Source organism: Podarcis gaigeae (assembly GCF_964106915.1).
Source record: "Podarcis gaigeae genome assembly, chromosome: Z".
Taxonomy (NCBI): Eukaryota; Metazoa; Chordata; class Lepidosauria; order Squamata; family Lacertidae; genus Podarcis; species Podarcis gaigeae.
The window spans coordinates 42641314-42667608 of NC_139691.1; the positions used below are offsets into that span (position 1 = coordinate 42641314).

The 26295-nt window shown below is 40.9% G+C and overlaps 2 long non-coding RNA genes across 4 annotated transcripts in view; one reads left to right on the forward strand and one right to left on the reverse strand.

The window, feature by feature from the left end:
- Positions 1-26295, forward strand: part of LOC310837027 — a 244651-nt gene that overhangs the window by 70359 nt on the left and 147997 nt on the right. The gene's annotated exons all lie outside the window — the stretch shown is intronic.
- The window catches only part of LOC310837025, a 155292-nt gene that overhangs the window by 19754 nt on the left and 109243 nt on the right, over positions 1-26295 (reverse strand). Inside the window, exons 3-5 of one of the 2 annotated variants that reach the window (XR_014560328.1) lie at positions 20329-20416; positions 5025-5091; positions 2785-3890 (exon numbers count right to left, since the gene is read on the reverse strand). This is a non-coding gene — a long non-coding RNA (uncharacterized lncRNA). Of the gene's footprint in view, positions 3891-5024; positions 5092-13370; positions 13472-20328; positions 20417-26295 lie in introns of those variants that run through there. The other variant, XR_014560329.1, reaches the window with a different exon arrangement.

A 26295-nucleotide genomic window follows, 5' to 3' on the forward strand; every position in this document is an offset into this window, starting at 1 on the left:
GCTGCCTATTCCTGCATTGCAGGGGGTTGGACTAGATGATCCTTAGTGTCCCTTCCAACTCTACAAGTCTGTGATTCAATAACACCTCTCCCATTTTATCCCTTTGTACCAGCAGGGACATAGTTGGGTGTCACATGGCTACTTTGGTAAGCCAAGGATCATGGTTTGTTGGTCCTGCCTTGCACTGGGAGATCAGCAAAATGAAAGTGATATTTCCATTCACGCTAAATGATATAACATGCCAACACGGCCACTACATCTCTCAGCTTTTACTTTGGATGCAAAAGTCCACAGAATATTAACTGATTATCTTGCTAAATCCTCTTTAATTATTATCCAAAGCATTCATAGGGCTTGTTTTGTGCGAAATGACCATTATCTTAAATTTTAACTTATGTAATGTTCCTAGGCTTAAGAAAATAATTGTGTGATATAAAACAGGACTGACTCTCTTTAAAACACACACACACACACTCTTCTGTAATTGAGCTGAGCATACTAGTTCCAGCCTTTTCACAACATAATCTGATATGGGACTTTATTTTCTCAAGGGACTCCCTTGATCGTCTCTTTATAGACATTCAGTCTCTGCAAATATGCTTGTGGTTTCTTTATCAGTAATAGTATTAGGCATGAATGCTTTGGTATACAGTATAATGGGAAATTAAAAGGACTCTCTGTATATACATTTTAGTACAATGGGAAGAAAATGAACAAACATTATAAAGGACTCTGCAAGCAGAAAACACTGTCTAAAGGTTTATCTTGCTTTTCTTTTTTAAAGAAACTGGTAATTGAATATATTTAGACTATTTTGTTTCCTTTTTCACCCATTTGAACTTTGCCACTCAATATCTGACTCTCGGTGTTGCCATAGAGAAGATTGTAATGCCATGAATTCAGGGAAGTAAATTTGTATGTGTAGTTGTTTAATTTGACAAAACCATTAACATAAATTAACTCCTTTTATAGTAGATTCTCTTCTGAAACAACTAGATACAGACACATACACAGGATCTCTCTCTTGGCAAGACTGTTTCCAGGATTTTGGAAAATGGGCTCTCTTTACCGGTGAATGTAGATGGACAGACAGCACATGAACCAAGTGAGTGCTCAAAGGTACTTCTCCCCATCCACCCCTTTCCAGAAAACACTCTCTCTATTCTTTAACCTACCTCCTTACTCCTCTAAGAAATCCAAATTTGGGATGTGGAGGAAACAAAGGTATTCTCACTTTTAGCTGGGAAACTTGAAACTTTTTGAGAGTTCAATGCTAAATCAGAATAACGGCACAGTCAGATCAATGCATACTCCAAGAATCTCTGGCTCTTGCCCAACCCAACTGATTTCTAGTGCAGTTAATTAGATATCACACCAGTTGAATGTTTCCTGTTTTAGGGAAAACCACCACATTTCCCATTTTGCAAATGCAAATGAATGGATCTTTAGTCTTAACTGTAACTGAACCTCCAGAAGCAACCAAAAGGTTGCACTAGATGATCCTCAAGGTCCCATCCAGCTCTACGATTCTATGAAACTCATTTTCCAAGTGTGGATCCTTATGAAACCAAAACCCAGCACCATCCGCCCACAAGAGGGAGGTTATCAGTGTTGGAGAAGCAAACCCCTGGCTTAGCATTATAGATAAACTGGGGGTTGTGATTTGTTTTGCCCTAAGCAAATTTTGATAAGGTTTGTTGCTATTTTACTGATAACAGTTTATCTGGAGCAAAATAAACCATATTGCTTCATTCATAGTAAGGGTTGTGGTTTGTTTTGTCCACATGATAAACTATGGTTTACTGTAACATGCAAACTGTGGCACTGTGTGGAAAAGTACCATATTTTTCCTTGTATAGTACCGTATTTTTCTGCCCACGTGTATATTTTTAGGGACTACAAATTAGGAAAATGGGGGGAGATTGCCCAGAGTTGTTGAGTTTTTTGGGGGGGGGATGAAGGAAATTGCTCACTCGAATTAACTACACTACCACTCGCACACCCAATCATCACTAGCCCTTGGCGCAGCCACTGATAACATGCCCAAAAGCCTCTGACAATCTCCGGCTCACGTCCCCCCTATGCACTATCCATGTATAAGACGACCCCCCCAATTTTAAACATAATTATTTTATTAAACAAACCTCGTATTATATGCAGAAAAGTACAGTCCTTTCCTGTTTCTTCCCTGATCTCAGCTTCTGCTACTAACAAATGTTTTCATTGAGCAAACCCCTCCTTCAATGTATTTGAATAGGAAGTAAATCAGATATCTCTCTCTCTCTCTCTCTCTCTCTCTCACACACACACACACACACACACACACACACACACAGAGTATATATGAGGCTATGCACACAAAGTAGTTTAAAGAAGATTTTATACATCTCATATGCACATGTTCTTTGCATGTTCCACATGATATTGTCCTCATCCCAGGGTCAGCCCACAATTTCCTCCTCAGAATTTAATTATGATTTTCTAGATTTCCTGGATAATGCCATAAGGGGGAAAATCCAACATAAAATCACATGGATGTACTGAACATAAAATCACGTGGATGTACTGAAGCATATTGTGTGAATGGTTTTGTTTTGTTTTTACAGCTGTGGTGACGTTTTGCTGGGTGCCGTCTATTACTACAGCCCCTCCTTCCATTGGCAAGGAGTACCTTGGTGAGCTGCTGATGGAGCCAAGAATAAGAGACACACTCACACAAACACACGTTTGTAACCTGCTGCTCTGTGCAGGCCTGGTATAATGGAAAACCTGTATCGTGGTGGGAAGTGGCCACATGCACAGCTAAGCAAATAACTGCACGAATGCGCACAACGGACTTCAGGTTTCCGGAACTCAAGGTGAATGGGGAATTATTATTTGAGGAGAGGTGACAACACCCAGTCAAATGCATCCCATCAAGCACTTCCCACTAGCGTACATGAGAAACATTTGAGTTCAACTGAAAACAATCATGTGAAGATGAACATGCACAAAACCACACATAGATGAATTGGATCTGTGTAGCCTACATGCACATTAGCATGCTGTTGCGTACACAAGTGAAGTATATCAGATAAAATGCAGTGGCAATGAATAAACCAGGATAGAATCAATATGAGATTATGCGTTGTAGTCAATGCTAATACTACCCAGAGAAGCCCCACTGAAATTAATGGACGTGACTAATTTAGGTCCATTAATTTCCATGTGTTGTTTTTAAAATGCAGCTCTTGGGTAGAACTTTGTAATACTGTATTTAAATTGTTGCAACACATCCTTGGATCTTCTGGTGCAGGGCAGGTAAGAAATCAAATTCATGTTACCATTATTAATCATAATACTAATAAGGGTAAATTGGATACAGCCCTATGTCTGCTAACCCTGTGGAGCTGAATGATTTGTTTTGATGGATTAACTGTAGAATAGAAGAGGAGCACTTCTAAGCAGCACTGAAAAGACAGAACGCAGAGACTGCCTGTTCTTTGCTACAGTCACATGTTAATCTCATATTTGGCTGATGGCCGTGTGTTGTGCCACCCTGTTCTATATTTTGCATGCTGATTGGCTTGTTATTCACTTCTCCCCCAGTTGGAAGCCAGAGCAACTGACGAGGTAAGAGCTGGAAAACAATTACAGTCTATCGAAACAGCCACATTGGTGCTGCGTGTGTTGCAATACTTTATATAATTTATTGGCCATTACTACATTTGCCGGCAATTTTTTATTTTCTTTTTTAACAAGATCAACATTACGCATTTCTATGAGGACATTTGGGAGGAGACTGGAAACAAGGCTCCAAGAAGGCCTGTTTTAAAGAGTACTACATTTATTTGGTCCGCAGCGAAGTCTTGCCTTGGTGCTGCTACTAGGTCTCAGCACACTCTGTACATCTATGAGGCAAAAGGACAGATTTAATTGAACTAACTAGTTGAGGTGCTACAAACTTTGCAAACTTGCATATTTGCAAGACAACAGGGGATCAGTTGTTGTGTTGTTTTTAAAATTCAGTTAGTGAGTCTTCAAAAATGATGGCTACCAAGCCTAAGCTGCCGCTCTCAACACAGAAGCTGCGAGAAAGCACTGTGTAAATTAGATTATGTAGGGGATTAGGTTACGGTTCTCTCCTAGAGCCTGAAAATCTAACAAGATCTATTTTTATGCTCATCTCTTTTCCTTGAACAAGATAGCATGGCAAGACAGCAGGGCCAATTTGCTCAGTGGAAAGGCACAAACTGTCATAGAGAGAAGTATATATTCATTCTCTCACTAGGGCAGACTTGTGGACTGTACAGTTTGCACTGGTCTTGTGAGCTGGACTTTGGGCCAATGTTGCAGCTCCCAGTTTCTTACACCACTTTTGATATTTGAGACCTCAGTATGGCACTGAGATAAATGGCAAACTGATGGGAAAGTCAGTGGTAGTCAGGGGTGTGCCTGTTGGACTACAGTTGCATTGGAACTAGCCAGTGTGGCTAATGGCTAGGGATGATGGGACATGGTCCAAGAAGTGTCCGTTCTTTTGGATGCTCTGATACAGATAAGTGGAGAGATTAAAACATACCAAGTGGGTGAATGAGCAGGTGAGTTGCAAACATGTTCACACATGGATAATCACCACATCCCAAAAAGTCACCATATGGCTGTTTCACTATTCCAGCCAACAAAAGCTGGGAAATATTGTAGACTGATTATGTGTACATGATACAGGGCCACCTAAGCAGCTGTTAGGGATTGATGTGGTGTTAAAAGGGCTGAGGAAAGCCTACCACAGAGATTACAAAAGCTAAGATGAGCACCGCTGCCTTAAGAAACAGTCACAGTTTTGAATCTGTTTTGCTCTGAGTTTCTGGTTTACAGTACCCTTTTTATTTTTAGTTTACTCACTGTAAAAAAATATTGCTTGCTATGAAAAAGAGTTAAGATGCTATAAAACACACATCCTAATGTACACTAGTCTTTGTTGCCTTCCAGATGTTTTGGACTACAACTCTCATCAGCCTGAGTTGAAACAAGCCAAGTCCTACCTTGCGGGGATTCCTCAATCATAGCTTTGTCTGAATTCACTCATTGGCCACACGTCCCCAACCTTCCCTGTGAAAGTGAGAAGAGACTAAAATCATGCTGTGGTAGAACAATGATTAAAAGGAAAAATGAGATTCTGAAGAAGCTCATTTTTCTGTAGAGTAAGTGCTCTGTAATACACATCCAGACAGGGGTACTGATACCCAACGCAATGGAAATGTCTGTTAGAGTGGCTCCTAACTGCTTATCCATTTAAAAAATTAACATTTAGATTAAAATTTAATTTTTCTCCAAAACCAATCCAGTGCTGCTAAGGTCAGGTTAGCTAGCAAATCTAATTATTTTAGAAATGCAGCCAACTGAATGCATTATAAATAACAACACATTTCCATATTTTTCCATTCCTGATGGGGGTGACAATACATACATGACTTGGAAGTCTTTTAATGACAGCATGGGGAAGTACTTTGGTACTTCAGAGACAGTATTAGCAATCAGTCCACAGGTGTGATTATTTTATATATTTAAAACAGCTAAAACAAATGAACGGAGATGAATATGACAGCAGCAGAGGAGTCCTGCTAACAGTCCTTCTAGTCCAGGATTTGGTTTGCCACAATGGCCAATAAGATGCTTCTAGGAAGCCCACAAACAGCGCATGGAGATAGCTCACATTTACAGTTACTGCGCAACAACTGGCAATCAGAGGCACTGCGTCCGCACCAGTGTTTTGGAAGTCCCTTTTGGTAAAGCACACTCTGTCAGCTTCCCCCCACTCACTGAATCTACCTCCTCCTGTCGCCATGTGTAGCTGCTTCTGTTCTTCCCCATTTCTTTCACTTTGCTTGCCAGGCTGAGACCCACTAAGCACACAAGCAAAGAATCATAAACTCATGTACTGCTCCTCTTCCCAGGGGCATAGTACTGTCCACAGGTGCCTGGGGCAGGTGCGCGTCCAAGCGGGGATAGTGTGTGCTTACCTATCCCTCACTGCTGCCAGCTCTGGGCAGGGGCAGAGTGTGGAAGGTGCTCTTCACAGTGTTATTATTATTGTTGCTAATTTCCTTTGTATACTGCTTTATATTTCAAAGAAAAAAATCTCAAAGTAGTTTACAACTTACATTAAAACATCAAATGAAACAATCTAGAATAAAACATTAGAGGAGAAAGTCAACTATAAAGTATACATTCAAAGCAAAAATAATTAGCAGGAAACTAAAATGCTATCTTAAAGATTTCGAAATAAAACATTACAAAGGAGGTCAACTACAGAATACTCATTTAACATGGCAAAGTTAACCAAAAAAATCTTCAAAAGGAAACGTTACTAAAGGAAGTCAAATATGCACATTTAAAACAGCATAATTAGCAAGAGACTAAAAATATTACTTTAAAATTACTTTAAGCATAGAATGTATCTGCTACTGTTGCTGCCAACCCTGCCAATGGTGGTTCATGGAGGCTGTGGATGCTCAGGTTCAATGACCTGTTTCTGAACAAAGGAACAACCAATATGGTCTCTGGCTTCTTCAGCAGCCTCAGCTTTTGTAGCTGGAGTCAGTCAGGGCTTCACCCTCCCAGGCCAGGTGGGAAAAGGCCTGCAAGGCAGGAAGCAGCTGTTCTAGGACTCACAGCCAAGATGATTTCTGGCCCAGTGGAGGAGCGTGGGGGGGTGCAGGGGGGCCCGGCCACACCGTGCGCAACATCTAGGGTTAGGGTTAGGGTGCGCAAATCCACGGGTTAGCGGGCACAAATCCACAGGTTAGGGTGCGCAAATTACTTGCCTTGCCCTGGGTGCTGACAACCCACGCTACGCCACTGTTCTGGCCTCTTCAGCAGCCTCATCCAGCCTTTTGCTAATGATTCTGAATTGTTCAGGGTCATTAAAATAAAGACAGATTGTGGTGAGCTCTAAAAGGACCTCTCTAAACTGAATGAATGGGAGGTAAAATGGCAAATGCAATTCAATGCAAACAAGTGTAAAGTGTTGCATGTTGGGGCAAAAAACCATAACTTCACATATACACTCATGGGATATGAACTGGTGCTAATGGACCAGAAACAAAACCTTGAAGTCATACTAGATAGCTTTATGAATACGTGTCGTTGACCCAGTGCATGACAGTGGTAAAAGAGGCAAATTCCATGCCAAGGATCATTAGGAAAGGAATTGAAAATAAAACTGCTGGGATAATAAAGCTGTTACACAAATCTATGTTGTAACGGCATTTGAAATAATGTGTACAGTTATGGCCACCTTACTTCAAAAATGGATATTGTAGAGTTGGAAAAGGTTCAAAAAGGGGCAGCCAAAATGATGAAGGGGATGATCGACTCCCTTATAAAGAAATGTTGTAGTATTTGGGACTTTTTAATTTAGAGAAGAGGCAAGAAAAAGTTGCCATGATAAAAGTTTTAAAATTATGCCTGGCATGGAGAAAGTGGAAAGAGAAACGTTTTCCTTCCTCTGTCATTACAGTCATATCTCTTGTTACATTCGGTTCAGGTTATATCTTTTCAGGTTGCATCCCGCGGCGACCCAGAAGTACCAGAAAGGGTTACTTTCAGGTTTCGCCGCTCGCGCATGTGCAGATGCTCAAAATGACGTCACGCGGATGTGCAGAAGCAACGAATCGTGACCTGCGCATGTGCAGATGCGGGTTGCGTTCTGCTCATGTTGCGAACAGGGCTCCAGAACGGATCCCATTCGCAACCAGAGGTACCACTGTATAGTAGAACACATTGACATCCAATGAAGCTGAATGTTGGAAGATTCAGGATGCTAAGATTCAGAGGGTGGGTTTGTTTAGGAAAGTTTTGAATATTTGATGTTTTATCGTGTTTTTAATATTTTGTTGGAAGCTGCCCAGAGTGGCTGGGGAAACCCAGCCAGATAGGCAGGGAAAAAGAAGAAGAAGAAGAAGAAGAAGAAGAAGAAGAAGAAGAAGAAGAAGAAGAAGAAGAAGAAGAAGAGGAGGAGGAGGTGGTTGAGGAGGAGGAGGAGGAGGAGGAGGAAGAAGAACTTATTTACAAAGCACTTAGTTAAACTATGGAACTTTCTTTCGCAGGAGGCAGTGATGGCCACCAACCTAGATGGCTTTAAAAGAGGATTAGACAATTTCACAGAGGCGAGAGCTATCAGTGGCTACCAGCCATGATGGCTATGCTCTGACTCCAAGTGTTGGACGCTTCTGAATATCAGCTGCTGGAAACCACAAGGGAGAGTGTTCTTGTGCCCAAATCCTGCTTGTGGGTTTCCCACAGGAATCTGGTTGCCAATTGCAGGAGCAGGTTGGGCCACTCACCTGATCCAGGAGGCTTTTCTTATGTTCTTATGCATAACTTTAATAAAGTTCGATTGCACCCTCTCTTAACTCCCCAAACATAATCCTTAATTTAAAATACTCAAGTACCCTGATCATTCGGGTTGCCCCTTTCTGACCTTTTCCAACCCTGCAATATCCTTTTTGAGATGCAGCAATCAGAACTGTACACAGCATACTATGTGATTTGTTGTTGTTTAGTCGTGTCTGACTCTTCGTGACCCCATGGACCAGAGCACGCCAGGCACTCCTGTCTTCCACTGCCTCCCACAGTTTGGCCAAAGTCATGCTGGTAGCTTCAAGAACACTGTCCAACCATCTCGTCCTCTGTCGCCCCCTTCTCTTTGTGCCCTCCATCTTTCCCAACATCAGAGTCTTTTCCAGGGAGTCTTTTCTCATGAGGTGGCCAAAGTATTGGAGCCTCAGCTTCACGATCTGTCCTTCCAGTGAGCACTCAGGGCTGATTTCCTTCAGAATGGAGAGGTTTGATCTTGCAGTCCATGGGACTCTCAAGAGTCTCCTCCAGCACCAGAATTCAAAAGCATCAATTCTTCGGCGATCAGCCTTCTTTATGGTCCAGCTCTCAATTCCATACATCATGTGATAATCCCTCCCAATTACTACTGTTTCTCCTAAGATGGGGATGGAATATATATAACGGAAGAAAGCACCTTCCCAGTTTGATGTGATTCAGATTCCTAAGCTGTACTGGATATAAATTGTGAACTGGGTTTTGCAAAGAGTTTTACAAAAACAAGACTTGAAAGTTACCAGCACCAGCAGTGCTATTTTTCCAGAAGAAGAGGTGCCAGAACTCATCACGAACACCACTCTTGCTCTCTTATAATGGCAATGGCACCCACCTGAGAAGTGCCGGAACTGAGTTCCTGTGAGTTACGGCTGGGGAAAAACCTGTGAGCAACAGTGAGATAAAGTTATCTTTTTAGAGATTCATTTCTGTGCTCTAGAGCCTTGTAGACAATGTAATTTAAAAAATAATAATTGAAAATAAGGGTAGCTAAGCATATGGGGAAGAATCTAATTGTCTCAACAGACTCATAAAGGTTGTCGGTTTTGAGGTGATGCTGATGCCAGCCTAGTTTCACTAACCTTAAAGCCATTTTCAAGCGAGCTGCAGAGAAAGCAGATCAGCAGGAAATAATATCAGTGACTCAGCACTCTGCAGGAATGACCAGCAGGGTGCTTGTGCAGAGTCATCAATTTCCTCTCTCTTGATAGGGAGTGGCAGCTCCATTCACACTGCGGAAAAACCTTCTTCCCACACATCATTGTAGCAGACATACACACACAAAAGCAAGCTTCACTGTCAGCAATGCAGACGATGGGTGGGTTGGTTGGTTTGTTCTGCAGATTTAGAAAACTGGAGCATCTATAGTTTATGTATGATATAACTATACTTTGAAAGTAAATGTGTTCAGCAAAGACAAGTCTTCTTGTATGAAAGGGACAAATAAAATTATCATTAGAAACTATTCGTATATAAATATATAATATATATAAATATATAAAACTATATATATATTTGCTTTCGTAGATTTTCACGGGTACAGGAATGCAGGTTTTGGTGTCCTCGGGTGTCTTCCCGTGTAAAAGTTGGGGTGTCGAAACGTCGCCTAGACACCCCAACTTTTACACGGGAAGACACCCGAGGACACCAAAACCTATATATATATGTATATATATATATGTGTGTGTGTATATATATATATATATATAAATGTAATTTTATATTTAACATTATAAGCAAGTTTGAAACAAAAGATATGACTCTAAATGTGGTTTTTTTCATTCCCTATGTCTGAAAATGTGCTCATAAAGCCACATAGCATGGGTAGCATGGATACAATCTGCCCGGAAATTAATGCCCCATAAAAAACAAGTGTCAGCTTTGGTTCATTAAAATGCAAGTTATCTTCTACTTAAACACCTCAAAAAGACTTCTATATTGTAACTATCAAACAAAATGGTAGAAGGGCATTACAAGAAAACTGTCCTTTTATGGCCTTTCTCTTGAATATTTTTTAAGACTGGAAATGGGAAACACCAGAGATATAATCAAAGAATGAATCTGGGACATAGAATTCCAAACTGATTTTACCCAATCTTTTAAAATCTATAAATCTCTACACAAAGCCCAAAGATCCCGTCCAGCAAATTACTTAAGTGCCCTGGATAACCCTAAAGTATTGTTGGGCATTTTTCAGAGCCAGTTTTAATACTTGCACTTTAGAACTACTAGAGGGCAGATATCATGACATCCCAGTTGAACAAGATTACATCCATGCAACTCTAATGAGATTGAATCCATTGGGCACGTTCTTCTATACTGCCCGTTGTACCGTGATACCCAAAGAGAGCTAATTTTACCATTATTAAGGAAATTACCTGGCCACACAGAGGAAACTTATGTTAAATACCTTCTTGCCAATAAAGATCTGGATATCATCAGGCCTATTGCGACATTCTGTTTTATAGCAACGAGGACAAGACAGGCTGTGGTGACAGCGATGGCCGGAAAATGAGTACTGATTTTAATCTACGGAATACAGATTTTAGCTGAAGGAGTGTTATTTTTAATGTAAATAAGTTTATAGGGAATTTTTAATTACATTCGCTTCTTTATGCAGTTGTGCTGTATGTTGTTGTTATTAACTCTGCTGTCTGGTCTTTGGCTGCAATAAAGATTGATTGATTGATTGATTGATTGATTGATTGACTGACTGACTGACTGACTGACTGACTGACTTCTATATTGGAGTTTGGGGTAATTGATACATTTAAGTTTTGTTAATCAGGTGCAAGTGATAAACTAAGACGTTAAAAAATATCAGCTAGATACACTTGTAAACACAATCCTAAACATGTTTACTCAGAAGTAAGCACCTCGGGATTCACTAGGACTTTATCACTAGTATGCACTCAGGACTGCCGTCTTATGATTAAAGCCTGTAAAAATGGATCATGGTTGACTGAAATGCACTTGTTAGAAAAGCAAAATACTGAATTGGAAGACTTACATCTATCATGGGTTGAGCAAGATCCAGCTACTCAGCTCCGCACCTACCTCAAAGAACTTTTGTTGACTAGGAGGAGGTTAAAGGGCAAAACCAAGGAAGACCAAGGATAAAGGCAGGACTTGAATAATCCTGGCACCACAGAGACACTCAGTCATTTCTGTTCTTGTTACCAGATCTGAATGAAATTCTTACTGTAATAATTGTTTATGAGTTTATGAGCCAGACTGAGAACTTCACAGGGTTCTAAATCAGTGATCTAATTTAATTAAATAAATTTATTAGAAGGGCCATTTCTTCACCTTGATATTGTGTGTGTGGCAGAAATGAGAGCAGCCATCCAGTTCGGGGGGGGGGGGGGAATCTTACAGTTCAGGTTTCTTCACTGTCTTTGACAATTTTAGCAAAATCTCACAAGCCCCTTTTTCCCCACTCAGAGGCTGTCTGAACCAGAGGTAAATTACCCCTTTGGCACAGCAACTGTCCTGGATTTTGGGGTGTGCCCTCAACTGGCAAATTACATTTTCAAAGTTAACTCAGCTGCACACTAGAAACTCCTCTTTGATCGTTGGCTGCCCTTTCCTAGTAGGCATGAGTCCATTAAAGCTTGTTTGCTTTACAAAGCGATCTCATCTCTTGACTACAATGGTTCCTTATTAGAATTGGGCAGAGACCATGAGTTTTTGGTGTGTGTAGATTTTCTCAAATACTCACAACAGCAGGTTTGCTACTCCTTCTGTATTTATTTAAAGCTGCACTATTTAAAGAGACCCAAAACAAGGGTTGCCTTCTGTTGGGACCCTTCCATATAATCAACTTTGCAGGTGCTTGCTTATGTCCAATACAGAGGGCGGCAGAACCAGGGTCACTCACAACCATCTTTCCCAGATAAGAACCATTTAAACCACTCTGCCAAGCATACAACTACTTCCAATTGTTCCTGGGGTTGTGTCTATAATATGACTGCAACACATTATATGTAGTGCTGCATCTGAAGACAGTTTGGAAACTTCAGCTAGTGCAGAATTCGGTGGCCAAGTTGCTCACTGGGGCAAGGCGGTTTGAGAATATCACACTGATTCTGCCTCAACTGCACTGGCTGCCAGCTAGTTTTCTGGTCCAATTCAAAGTGCTGGTTTTGAGCTATAAAGCTTTAAATGACTCAGAACTACAATATCTCAAGGACCACCTCTCTCCATATGAACCTGGACCCTGTGATCACCATCTGAGGCCTTTCATTGTGTGCCTCTTCGAGAACATGAGAATGGGCCTTTTCTGCAGTGGCTCCCCTTTTGTGGAATACTCTCCCCAGGCAGGTTCATTACACCCCTTTAGGCACAAGGCAAAAATGTTCCTCTTCAACCAGGCCCCTTTAAATGTGTTGCGGGAGGGGGTTTGTCACTTTTCTTATTTTTTATGTATTTTGTGGTTTATATATTGTAATTTTATTATGTGAACCACCATGAGAGCGATGGATAAATGCAGTATACACATTTTAATAATAATAGTAATAGTAATAATACCACCCATTGAAACCAGTTTCAAATCCATTTTTATAGCTCTCATCTAGGAAATAAGAGAAATCCAGCTCTATAAAGCTGCTAGCAATCTAGAACTCAATTTTCTCCCCCCTCACAGAACAGTTGCCATGGTTCTTTGGAAGAAGTCATGGCAGTTAAAGTGGTTCTGAACTGAATTAAATAGGCTGCAAAAGTCACACAAAGGGGCCAAGAGATTTTCTGCTTGTTCTGTGCTTTCTAGACATGGGTCTGAGTGGTTCAGCGGCAGGCAGCAGGTTTTCCCAGGAGAATGAGCCAGGGCAAATGGAAAACCACTTGGACCTGTGCTTTAGGACAAGTGAAGTGTGGATCATACTGAAAACAGCTTTGTGAACAAGAATATTCTGTTCTCTTCTAGTTTACATGGAGAGGGGAATCAGAGGTTGCTATGGGTTTAGTTTGTTTGTTTTTTTACATCCCATCAAAACAACTTACTAAAAATGTCCAGCCATTAAGTTTGATTACTTCTATTGATGAGGTAGGATAGAAGTCTTTCACAAGTGCAGCTGGGCACTATTCTGGATCACATCCTCTGAAATGAACAGTGAGATGATTTGGTCCTGGTAGCAGGAGAACCTGCATGAATGGGTCAGTTAAATTGGACAGCTTTTTAGCATGCAGTCAAATGGATAAATCAGACCGATGAATGAATCAATGGCTCAGATAAGAAAAATGGGATTAAAATATTCAAAGAACTATTTGTATCTTGCATCTATTAGCATGAAACAGTTTGGTGCAAGTGTGGGACGGATGGACGGGGAGCAGAGAGCACATTACTTGAAATAATACTACAAAGTTCAGTTACTACTATAAAAATGTGTTTCTCCAGCCCTTTGAGTGGTTTTAAAAGTTGTCTGTGCCAGAATAGAAAGTTTCCATTGCCTCATACAATCTGTCAAGGAAAACTCAGATCATATTGTTTAAATCATCTTTTATTAATATCTTCCTACATTTAAGAGATCAGAACAGCTTAAAGCTAGCCAAAAGTGGAAGTGGGGAAGCTGGAGGGAATAAAAGTGCTTTTATAACTGCACCAGGGAATTAGTACTTGACAAAGGCTGTGCTTTTCAGATTGCTTTTCTCTGAGCTAGTCCCATGGAGGCAAATGGGGCTATTCTGGACTAAGTGGCTTGAAGGCTGCAGTGATAGGCAGATAATATTAACAAGGGTCTGTCTCATTCTTCCACTGAAATCACAGAGACTCTTGATGTACACCAGCAAAAGAGCAGCATCAGCAGTGACTCTAAAATATAGCATACTTGATGTTGTTTTCACACTTCAGCAACGTGCAAATAAATAACAGAAAGAGCAGCTAAAAATTAGTAAAAATGGAACACCCATGTAAATAATAACTATGGAAAAGGGGGGGACATTAATTTTCTGTTATAATTTAAAAGGCATTTTTTCGGTTATTGTTATTTCCAAAGGAAAAAATGTGGGGGAAAGATTTCAGTGGAATAAGGGTGATAGCCAAGTAGAAGAATACCATGCTTTGTTCATACACGTTCCTAGCCAATAGTGATGCAAGAAATCATGCATTTGTGTGTTTGCTACTTTGTACTTGAACGTCTGGCGATATCCTGCTGAGTCTCTATGCTGCAGCTTAGAACAAACTTTTACCTTTCCACCTGCTATCTCTTTAGTGCCTTTGGAGGGACAGCGTTTTGTACTTGGTTCTGGTAACAAGGGGAAGGGGCCAAGCCTATGCCAAAAAATGGGCAAAGACATGCCAAAGTCATGTTTCAGTGTATCATTTTGATTCAAAATGGCGGCCTGCATCCAAATATCAAGGAAAAGCACTGCCTCCACCTCAGGAACCCTTGTGCCAAATTTTGTGACGGTATCTTGAGAGGCTGCCAAACACATAGAGAATAAACAAACCAACAACCAGACTTTCAGACAAAGCACTTTCCAAAATATATAGTAGGCTAGTCTGGTAGCCATAGGCTACCAGGAATTCTGTCCAGGTGAGGAAGTGGGTTGGTGGACTGCTCCATGCCTCCTCTGCAGCCAACACAGAAATACAGCTCTCACTCCCTGCCAGCCCCTGGTAGGCCTATGATGCGCAGATTGATAACTGTTGAGTGCTTATTTATAAAGCTGTGTTAGCATCACTGTTAATCTAACAAAAAATAAACTGCTCTGGTATGCCCAGTAACTTTCAGAAATGCTTCAACCTATCAAAGTCAAAGGACGCTTCGTTCTTGTTTGCTACCTTTTTGTGAGTGTTGGACTGGGACAAGGCAGAGGGAAGCAAGAAAGGAACAACACTGAAAAGAGAGTGGAAAACAAAATTTTGCAGCGTGCATGTTTCTGTATTCCAGAACTTCAACTACAATCTGGTAGAAAGCTGCACAACAGGACTCACATCTGATTAAACATACGTAGGATTGGACTGTTAACCTTACAAACGGTCATGGATTAATGGTTAATTATAAGAAAGATCCTTTATGGGAATATTTAAAAATAGGTTAAAAAAGTAATGCTTGCCAACAAAGAGATAAAAGGCCTGGTTGTAAAAATGGAATAACACTCTAAATAATACTCTGTTTAATTGCAAATCAACATGCTTTAGTGATCAGAGCTGCACCATTGTTTAGGAAACTCTGAAAAAGTACCACTGGGAAACTTGATTTAAACATTTATTTATATCAGGGTTTTTTCTTGCTGGTTTAAATAGCCTTGATTCAAAGCAATTTACCCTGTTCACAAGTTAGGGCTGCAATTTCACTTCTATTTTGCACTTGGATGCAGAAAACCTGAGTTTAAATTCCTGCTCAGCTCAGCAGCTCACCTTTGAAATTTTTCTCTTTCTCTGCCTAGCCTACCTCAAAGGGTTGCTGAGAGATGCAAAAATGTTCCTTCAAGCTTGTTGTCGAATGATAAAATACAAATGTAACAAATGGCAGTATTTATGTCTATATCCATGTAAAAAAAATATAGGGGTACTCCTACTCACAGGTAGCCCCACTGAAAATAATGGACATGACTAACACGCAGCTATTAATTTCAATGGGTCTACTGTGAGTAGGACTTAGTTGGATACATGCCGTAGACAAACTCCATAGTCTATACAGTTGCTTCAACAGCCACATAGTGTAGCTGGTGTTACTTAAATATCAAAGCCAGCTCTAGAGTTGCATGACTGAAAACTGAAGCTCAGTGTGAACAAGTAGAGGCAGGCAGAAGGCCCCTCAAGAATGGCTAGAGCAGCAATGTACAAATGTAACAATATATTTAAAATGTTCAATGTCAGAGGTAAGAGAAAAATTACATTATGCACCAGCAATACTGTAGAAGTATCTACAAAGGTTTCATCCAATTTTAGATTAAAGGTTTGGGCAACTTTGAGTGCAATCCCAATCCACAGCACTCTTGTTCCTTGCAAAGACTGCACAAGTCGGAGTTCTTCCCTCTAGCAACAGTGTGCTAGCTCTTGGTAAATCAGATATGGCTTAATGAATTTAAATCATTTTCTGGCATCCTGATTGTTGAAACTGGATGCTCCTGCCATTTCAGATCAATTAAGATCTCTAAAGGAAATGTTTGTTTAACCTTTATGATGCTTCTCATTTGCAATTGCATCATACGTTATGAATTGTGGGCAAAAGGAAAGGCAAGGTGTAAACCAGCATGCATACAAAACTGTTCACACACACCTGGAGAGTATGGCACCTTTTAGAAAGCCTGCATGATCCACTGAAGTGATCTAGATGTTCGAATCTGAGTAAAAAAACACCCATGCGGAGCAGAGAAACATGTTCAAATTCTATTCCATGCACTCTCCACTTTACAGAGCCACAGCTATATGGTATCCATGGTTTTCTATCACAACACTCATTCATAATTATTGCAGAAATATGAGTCTGACCCTGAATGAACTGGTAGCACTTCCTACTGAGTCACTAGTCCTATGTAGCAGATGCCCTTTGTAGCTGCACTTCACAGGAGAATGAAAGAGCTGGATGGAGCAGGGCCAGCCCAAGTCATTTCAACACCTGAGACGAACCACAAAATGGTGCCTCCCTCCCTCCCTACCAGGGTGGAAGGGGTGAGAGAAGTTCTACATCTGGGACAAGATGGGGAATAAAGATCTACACTGGGATCTGCTGCCCCTAAGGATCCTGCTGCCCCAGGCAGTCACCTCATCTTGCCTCATGGATGATCTGGCTCTCAGCTGGAGGAGGTATCATGAACATCTTGAAAGAGATAGTGAATGTATTGAAGACAATGCTTTGGGAAGAGTAGCCCATGACTCCAGGATTGGTTAGGTGAGCAGAATTGCTCATTTTAATGCCTATAACTATTACATTTTTTTTAAATCTTTAAATGGAAGTTGGGTCAAAGTGGATCCCCTGATCTTGCCATTGTTACATTGTTTTACTCATATTAACCCTAGCCTGAAATAGGTTTGTACTGCCATGACAACAAACCAAAACAGCTTAAGGATTGTTGTCCTACTCTACTTCTAGAAAAATGTGTGTGGAAAGGAAACTAGAGCCAGAACATTGTTTTTGCAAGCAAGCAACATATGCACACCAAAGTCTGGTTTATAAATCTGTAGCATCAAATGATTGTTTGCGCCTCTTAGGACCCTAAGACATTAATCACCACAGCTACAATATTCATTAACATCTGACGCTAAGTCATGAGCAATAAAGATAATTAAGCATTGGTTTAGAGAATTACCAAGTGATTAAATGTATGTGCAAGCCACCTCTTAGGAGTACTGCACACATTGCATATTTTAAGTGCACACCCAAGAACTTCTAAGGATAAAAACAAGGTTTGTGAATACATAAAGTCCCAAAGGTACTGATTGAATGTATCCACTCTTAAGTGTATACTCAGATGCAGGTCGTTCTGCATAATGTGTGAAATGGCTCTCATTAGAAGTTTTAACAAATTTAGAAGTCTTAATTAATATACTTCTGAGTTTATCCTCCGAAACTTTATAGAACTGGGTTCTACAAAGGATGGGAGAAATAGTTGTAGGGACATGAAAATCCTGCGTTAGCTTTAAAGGATGCTTTCAAATCAGAGCTGAATCTGGCAATCCATGCAGGCTAGGAATCTATCTCCTGCTTGTCACATCTATATTAAATTATCCACTTTCTTTCCATTTTACAAGGAAAGATGTCAGTAGAATATTACTTATCTGTCAGGCTACAGGCCTTGGATGCTGAACAAAGTGCCAGAATCATGGCACTACAAGGCTGCAAATCTACCACAAAGGTATCAAGAGCAGGGAGTTATGCAAAAGTTGTACCTGGGATGATTCTTGGAAGACAGTTTGCCAGCTGACTGTTCTGACTGGGGTTGTGTGTGTTTTTTACCTGAGGTTATATTTAAATCTTACACAGCGCCTCTGACCTGGAAAAGTGCCTGGGCTCTATTGATATCAGGCAGACACCTTCACTGTACTCTTTGGCACCTGCTGAAAAACATTTTTATTTTGATGAACCTACCCAAGTATCTAGAATGCTGATGTTTTTTAGTTTATTGGTTTTTTTTTAAAAAATAAACATTTGTTTTAATTGCTGTTACCGATAATTTTATTGCCCCCCCTTCTGTAAACAATTCTGAGGTCCTCCCCCAATCAAGCGAGATATAAATTTTAATGGCATAAATAAATAATAAAGTCCCAGTATTTAGGATCTCAGTTCCCATACCTGCTGGGCTAAGCTGCCTTTAATTGCTGTGGGACTGCTCCATTCTTCAATGCACACTTCGCACATTATAGAAGGCAAACACTTTTCTCAGATATAGCTCTTCTGTGAGAGGGCAGCTGTACTCATTTCAACCGCTGTGGTTGTTGATGTTGCGCGAACACTATACCCTTTACAGCACATTCAAGGCACATCTCCCCCCTCAAAGAATTCCGGGAACTGTAGCTAGTTAAGGGGTTGCTGGGAAATGTAACTTTTTGAAGGGTAAACTACAGTGGTCAGAAACTTTTAAGGGAAAGAGTATGCCTTGAATGTACTTTAAAGATATAGTGTGTACGCAGCAGCCTAAGTGCGTGCGTTCCACTACTGAGGGAGCAAAAGCACCCAAGCTACTGTAGCTGAGGGGAAAACTGCTGCCAAGGACAGACACATAGGAGTGTTTTTGCACTTGAGTTATAAACACCAGGAAGGGGTTCGTACTGGAAAAACAATGCTCACAAAATGGTATGGGCAGATGGAAGGAGTAACTGGGGTACTGGTTAATATATGAAAGGTACCTGCAACAATTGCACAGCCAACTTCAAAATCCTAGTTGCAATAGAAATAGTAGCAGTGGGTAGGGAGTGTGGATGCTAACAGTCACATTGCAATGTGATTTGAGTGATGGCTAAAACATGGCACCCTGGTAACAGAGGCCCTACCACAAAAGAAAAAAGATTTCTGGCTCTCCCTGCAACAGCAAATAAACCATCTAATCTCTATTATGCAAAAACATGTCCTTGGTGGGGACAGCACCTATTCAATTGCCAGAAACAAGCAGTGTCGTTGCCAGCCTCAAAAAATGCTGACTGTGCAGAATGTGTTGCTTTCTTGTCCCTCCAAGTTATCCCCCTTCCTTTTCAAGAGTCCTGTCAGCATTTTGTGCTTTGCGTAGCCCTTGATTACACACACGCTTGCAGCACTTGTTTGATCTTGTTTCCTTACCTGAGTCATGGTAGACTCATGAGATCTCTTTTCCTGCTGGTGACAAGGGCTTCCAACATTCCCTTTCTTTTCCTTCCAGGAGCCTCTCAATGTCTTAAATGCTGGCCACAGAAATGCTGCCGTTTGGTTCTTTCCACTTTCTCATCCAACACATATAGACTTCTTGCTGGGTGCTTTAGGGTTCATCAAAGCTCCTGGAGCCTCAAGCCATGCTAAACAAACTCGCCCCCTCCAAATATTTGCCATTGTTCCTTCATTCTTCATCTTTAAAGAGACCCAGCACACTTTTTACTTTCATGGTGCCTTCAGGGGATTCACTCAGGAATCTGTTTTTATTCTTTCCCCACTTAAAAAAACCCACAGCCACACTCTTTCTTACATTTTTCTGAGATTTTATTAAGAGTTTATATTACATTGTGCATGCATAAATTGTTTTTATTGGTATTGTTTCTGCTGCTTTCTTATTTTAAGCTAAAACATGTAATAACTGGCCTGGGTCACAGCGCCCACAGGTTTCTCTGCATTATGGACATTTTTACATCTGAAAAATGATGGTAGGCAGGCAGCCCAGTTCACGTGAAACCCATACACAGAAAACAGATTTTTGTGCATGTTTTCCTTACTTGATGGGTGGTTCTTTCATAGACAGACAGACAGACAGACAATAGATAGATAGATGATAGATGATATAGATAGATGGTAGACAGATAGACACAAGGTAATGGGTAGGACCTACCTATTTGCACTGTACAGAGCAGATGGTGATGTACTTTCCAGTCCATCTTGGGGGGACTCAAGGGTACAGAGTAACAGCAGCTTTTTATCTAAAAGAAAAGCACTGGTTTAAAGTGTGGCACTTACTGTAACAACTTCATAGCACTTGCAACAGATAGGAAGAAATGGCAACCTGTGGAAAACCTGTATTGCCATTTGTGCTGATTGAGCGCTAAAGAGAAGTTTTCCTTGGGGATAAGCTGGGGAAGCAAAAGAACAAGTGTATAAACTCTTCATCCAATATGCCAGCTGCAACCTTACTTGGATGGAGATACTTTAGCTGCAATTACTGAAGGTCTGCTAACATTGGGCATGGGTCTACCTCTAAAACAATCCAGAAGCTGCATCTGGTCCAGAATATTTCTGCAAGATTATCAACTGGGACTGGGACCATATTATGCCTATGTTTTGTCAGCTACATTCACTCCCAGTCTGTTTCCTGGCCTAATTTACAGTGCTGGGTTAATATTTAAAGCCCTAACTGGCTTGGGACCAGGTTACCCAGAGGACTTCCTTCTCACAAATGGCCTTATGCTGCTCTAGCCATTAGGGAGGGTGTTTTTTGGTAGCGTCACCCCAGTAATTGCACAGCCTTCCCAGCAGCACCTTGTTGGTCATTTTGGCACTAGGATCAAATCTTTCTGTTTGTCCAGGCCTTTTATATAATTTACAAAGTCTGGGCCTCCTATCTTATAAGTCTGTGTTTTAATTTCAGGGGTACAGTGATTTATGATATTGTGTCCGTTGCATCCATGTATTTTGTGGTTTATTTTATTTATTTATGGATTGCTTCCTAGGAAGCATTTTTAATAGATTTAACAACACAGTAAAGCATTTCTAAACCAAATGCACATGTAAGGATAATTTTTGAAATTGCATATATAAAAATATACAAAGCCGACGGGAATAAAAACACTCCACTTAGAAGGCTTGTTGAAAGAAGAAAGTTTTCAGCAGGCACTAAAAGACGATACAGATGGTGCTTGCCTGATATGAAATGGAAGGGAGTTCCAAGGGGCAGGTGCTGTCACACTGTAGGCTTGATCAGATGGAACAGACCTCCTAATGATATGGTATCTGTGAGTTGGCCTCTCCTGCAGAGTGCAGTGATCAGTTGGGCATATAAGAGATTAGACAATATTTTGGGTTTAATTTTTATTTATTTATTGTAAAAGCTTTATGCTACGGAGCAGCAAACCAATGTAGAATACAGAAAAGATATTTGCAAACTGCCATTCTTTGGCACAATTGTCTTTGTACACACTAAGGATGAGATCATAACCCCACTTACCAGGGAGTAAGACACACTGAATTCAATAGGCACACACAGGAATTTACTACTAGAAAACATTAAAAGCTTCACACCCAGTGAACAGTTTGGGAGTATCTGATATACAAACTTTGATCTAAGTGGATTTGGGCCTGACTGGTCCTTTTGATAAAAGGCCATATAAGCTATTAAGAATATTTTGTTAAAATAGAAGCTTTAAATAAAGTCTCCAATCACTTCAGTTTTTCCTTATAGATGATATTTCTAAGAAGGAAAACACAATTCAATTGAAGCCCCACAGTCTTCAGCCCAGAGCCCACTCAGCCATTAGCCTCTGGTTCAGAAAAGGACAACCAGAATGATCAAGGGGATGGAGAGATTCCCCTATTGGGAAAACTGCAGCATTTGGGACTTTCTAGTTTAGAGAAAAGGCAAGTAAAGAAGTGACATGATAAAAGTTTATAAAAATATGCATGGCATGAAGAAAGTGGACAGAGAAAGTATTTTTTTCCTTTCTCTTCTAACACTAGAACTTGTGGAGATCCAATGAAGCTGAATGTTGGAGAATAAAAGAAAGTAATTGTCATGCAGCACATACTTAAGATATGAAACTCCTTCCCACAAGAGGCAATGATGGCCAACTCAGATGGTTTTAGGAAAGGACTGGACAAATTCAGGGACAATAAGGTTATGCTCTGCCTCCATGAGCTGAGGCAGTAAGACTTCTGAACATCAGTTGCTGGAAACCTCAGGTGGGGAGAGTGTTCTTGAGCTTGAGGGTTTCCAAAAGACACCTGAGTGGCCACACTACGAACAGGATCCTGGACTAGATCAGCCACTGGCTAATCCAGCAGGGTCCTCTTATGCTTTTAATAGCTGCTTTGCGCACAAGTCGTGGGGTGAGACAAGAAGTAGGGAAACAGCTTCATATTCACATTCGGAAGCTTTCGGGGAATGCATATCCCTATCAACACATTTGTGTTGATAAATTAATGGGAGCTCAGACTCTACTTTTCCTGATCATCGTGAATAACCAACATCAACAATAACCAGCAACCTTGCCATTTGCAAAGAAAAGCAGGGTAGGTAGTATTTGTGCACCAGTTTGGAGATACGGAATTTGAAGGAAAACACATTCATTTGAACAGCATGAATGTTTGCCTAGGCAGTAAAAATATACTCCACATAACCCCTCTCCAAGATGGTAAAGTGACAAATATGCAAAAGAAACACACATTAAATCTGCTGTGATTTGGCTGGAAGAAAACCTGGCAGCCTCTCCCTCTCTTGTAGATACAAAGGAGATTTTTTAAAAAGTTTGACTACATCAGAAGGCAAATACACTTGAGATTTTTATATTTTAAAAAAGGTTTTGCTCATTTAAAGACACACACAGCACATTAGCAGCTTCTGACTATGAATAAATTTAAACTGCCAGTCCATTATTTTAACTCTCCCCTAACCAGCTGTTGAGAATGAGATTTCCGTCCATTCTTATTCTCCCCACCAAATAGCTTACTGAGGTATGAAGTCTGAACATGAGGTTGAACTCTCACATCAACCCTAAACTCATTCTCACCTTCAGCCCAACAGGAGTCTGCAAAAATTGAAATAATAGCGTATCAGGAAGATTTGGGGCATCACATGGCAGGACAGAGTCTCAAACAAACATGTGCTCTTCCAAGACCACATTCCCAGCATGTTCACACTTCTGTCTCAGCAATGTTTATACTGGTTTGGTCATGTGCACAGAATGGAAAATTGGTTGGTGAAGATGTACCTTTTTGCCCAAGCCTTTGGAGGGGGCTAGGAACTATAATGAGTCACTCAGTTTGAAGTTGTTTGCCATCTGCTGAACTTGCGTATCTTAAGGATGCTTTATAGAGTGTGTGATATATGTTTATGTGTATATATATATATATTTATTGTATTCAGGCCCAGGACCAGTTGGTGCAGTGTGCAGTGTAATGCGTTACCATACAGAAGCTACATATAGATTCTGGCAGCTCCTAACTGTAGCCTCACAAGTCCCTCCATGCACAAGGCTTGAAATTCCAGTCCTTGCAATAAGTTGTTCTGCTTTCCATGACAATTTCTGCAGTCAGAGTGACCTAAATAATTTCTTTAACTTGCATAATTTGGTGCAATTTGGGCTCCCCCCCAACTTTCATGCATAATGCAAATGGTCCCAAATATTTATTGCATTTCACAGCTTGAAAGCAGATTCACAATTCTAAAATATAATTAAGATAAAGGATCCAGTACCTGAACATCCCTGGTCATCAAATGCCCACCCCAAGATAAACAAGTAAGATAAAATCTTCTGGTGCATATAAAAGCTGCTCAGGATTTAGTAAACCTTCAAGAGAAACACCACGGTAGAACATCTCCCTTCTTCACCTCTGAGTATGAAGCACAGATAGTATTGTCAAGAGGGTGATTCTAGTCGATCTTAAAATATCTGAATTGGACCCAAGGGAGCTGTGCTGTCTTTCAGGTATGAAGAGCCATAGCATTAGCAGTTACAACTGGAAAGCTATTGGCAGCCAGCACTGGTATAATGCACTCCTAGCAATCCAGTCCCATAAGGAGACAGGTGGACACATTCTGCACTGGCTGCTGTCTCCAAACAGCCATTAAGGATAGCAATGTACAGAGCGTGTCTCAGCAGTCACAGCCTCAAGGTCATGGAAAGCATGAATGGCAGCTGCTGGTTCCAAATTTTTTTTTTGGGGGGGGGAGTTGAAGTTTTGCCACCAGTTGGAGAACATTTCCTCAGTGTGAAATTGCCACCACTGAAACAAATCCAAGAGCACCACAAGGCTGAGAAACCATGGGAGACTAAACAATATCAAGAGAGAGAGAGAGAGAGAGAGAGATGGAATGTTCTACTACAGGTTGATAGAACCAGCAGATCTTAATTATTTTTATCAGCATCCTTTGTCATTTTCTGCATCTGTTTCTCAGTAAAGGACAAACACATGTTGGCTCTTCCTTTATTTTCTTTCAAAAATATGTTGAAATAGCATCCAGAGAAGAAATGGCATTTCAATTTTTTAATCAGGGGAAGGGCAACAGCTAATTGGAAGAGCATATGTGAGAGATTTCTGGTCCAATCCCTAGCACCTCCAGATAGGGATGGACAAATTTCATTTTCTCATTTTCCAACCATAACAATTTGCATTTTAAAAAAATCCTGATCAGTACAAATTTCTACTGACGCGTACTTTTGAATACAGTTTTAACTAATACAGTGGTAACTCAGGTTACAGGTGCTTCAGGTTACAGACTCCGCTAACTCAGAAATAGTACCTCTGGTTAAGAACTTTGCTTCAGGATGAGAACAGAAATTGCACGGCGGCAGTGGGAGGCCCCATCAGCTAAAGTGGTACCTCAGATTAAGAACAGTTTCAGGTTAAGAACAGACCTCCAGAACAAATTAAGTTCATAACCAGAGGTACCACTGTATATACATATTTTGAAAGGAATCTTTCTTAATATAATACATTTTTATGTTATTTCCACTGATAAATGCATTTATTTTGAACACTTTTCCCTAATATAACAATTTTGGTGCATATTTTTTGGGTGGAGAATCACATCACAAAATTCGAAGAAGTGTAAATTTTGAAAGATAGCTGTTACTTTGGTTTTCATATTGGTTCAAGAAGTGCAAAATAGACAGGTTTCCATTAAAATACACTCCAAATTGAATTTCTTCCACGAGCTGCTGTCATAGACTGGCTGGATGCAGAGGAGTGGTGGGGAGGAACCATCTGGGGAACCCCTAGAGGAATATGGCACAGAGCCCGGGGAGTGGTGGTGGGACAACAATGAGAAGTCAGAGGGAGAAGAGGGAGCAGACTGGGAAGAGGCGGTGTTGGAAGCTGAAGGAGCAACAGGGTTTAGTGAGCAGGAAGAGGTTGTGGCAGACAGCAGTCAAGGATTAGAGGCAGAAGAGGAAGCTGGAGATGATGGGGGCCAAGAGGATGCAATAATGCAGGCTGCTGAATGGATCTGTGGGGGTGTCCTCCCCCCCTGCTGTGAACAACTCCTCTCCCCCCGGTCTCTCAGAACATGCACAGAAAGGAACAGGGTGGACCAATGAGATACAAGGTGATGGAGCCTTGGGCTGCTGGGAAAGGAACTGGGGAGGACCCTTAGAGACCAGTGCGAATGCTGGGACCTTCAGTCCTTGCAACTGCCTCACTGGGGCAATACTTGGTGGGAAGGGTTGCTGTGACCACTAGGACTGGGCTGTTTTGGTTGCTTTGAATAAAGAGTTCACGAACAGTAGGTGTTTTACTGACCTACTCCTGACTCTGGCTCCTGACAGCTGCCAGGCAGTGTCAATAATACTGAACTAGATGAGCTCCTCATCTTAATTAGCATACAACTTCTTCCGAGAGATTCTCCACATCAGGAACATGGAAACTCCGCAATTTGATGAGCCATCCGTGTAGGGAACCATCCTAAACTTAAACAGGGGGAGGTACTTATCACAAGAACACCTGTGATGTCATCCCCATGGCATTTCTGCATTTCATACAGCACTGAACACAATACCAATCTAAATGTAACAGTACCCGTAGTGCCTTCTCTATTTCCACAAAAATGAAGCATGGCTTTCCAACATGAAGGAGTGGGTGGAAACCCTTT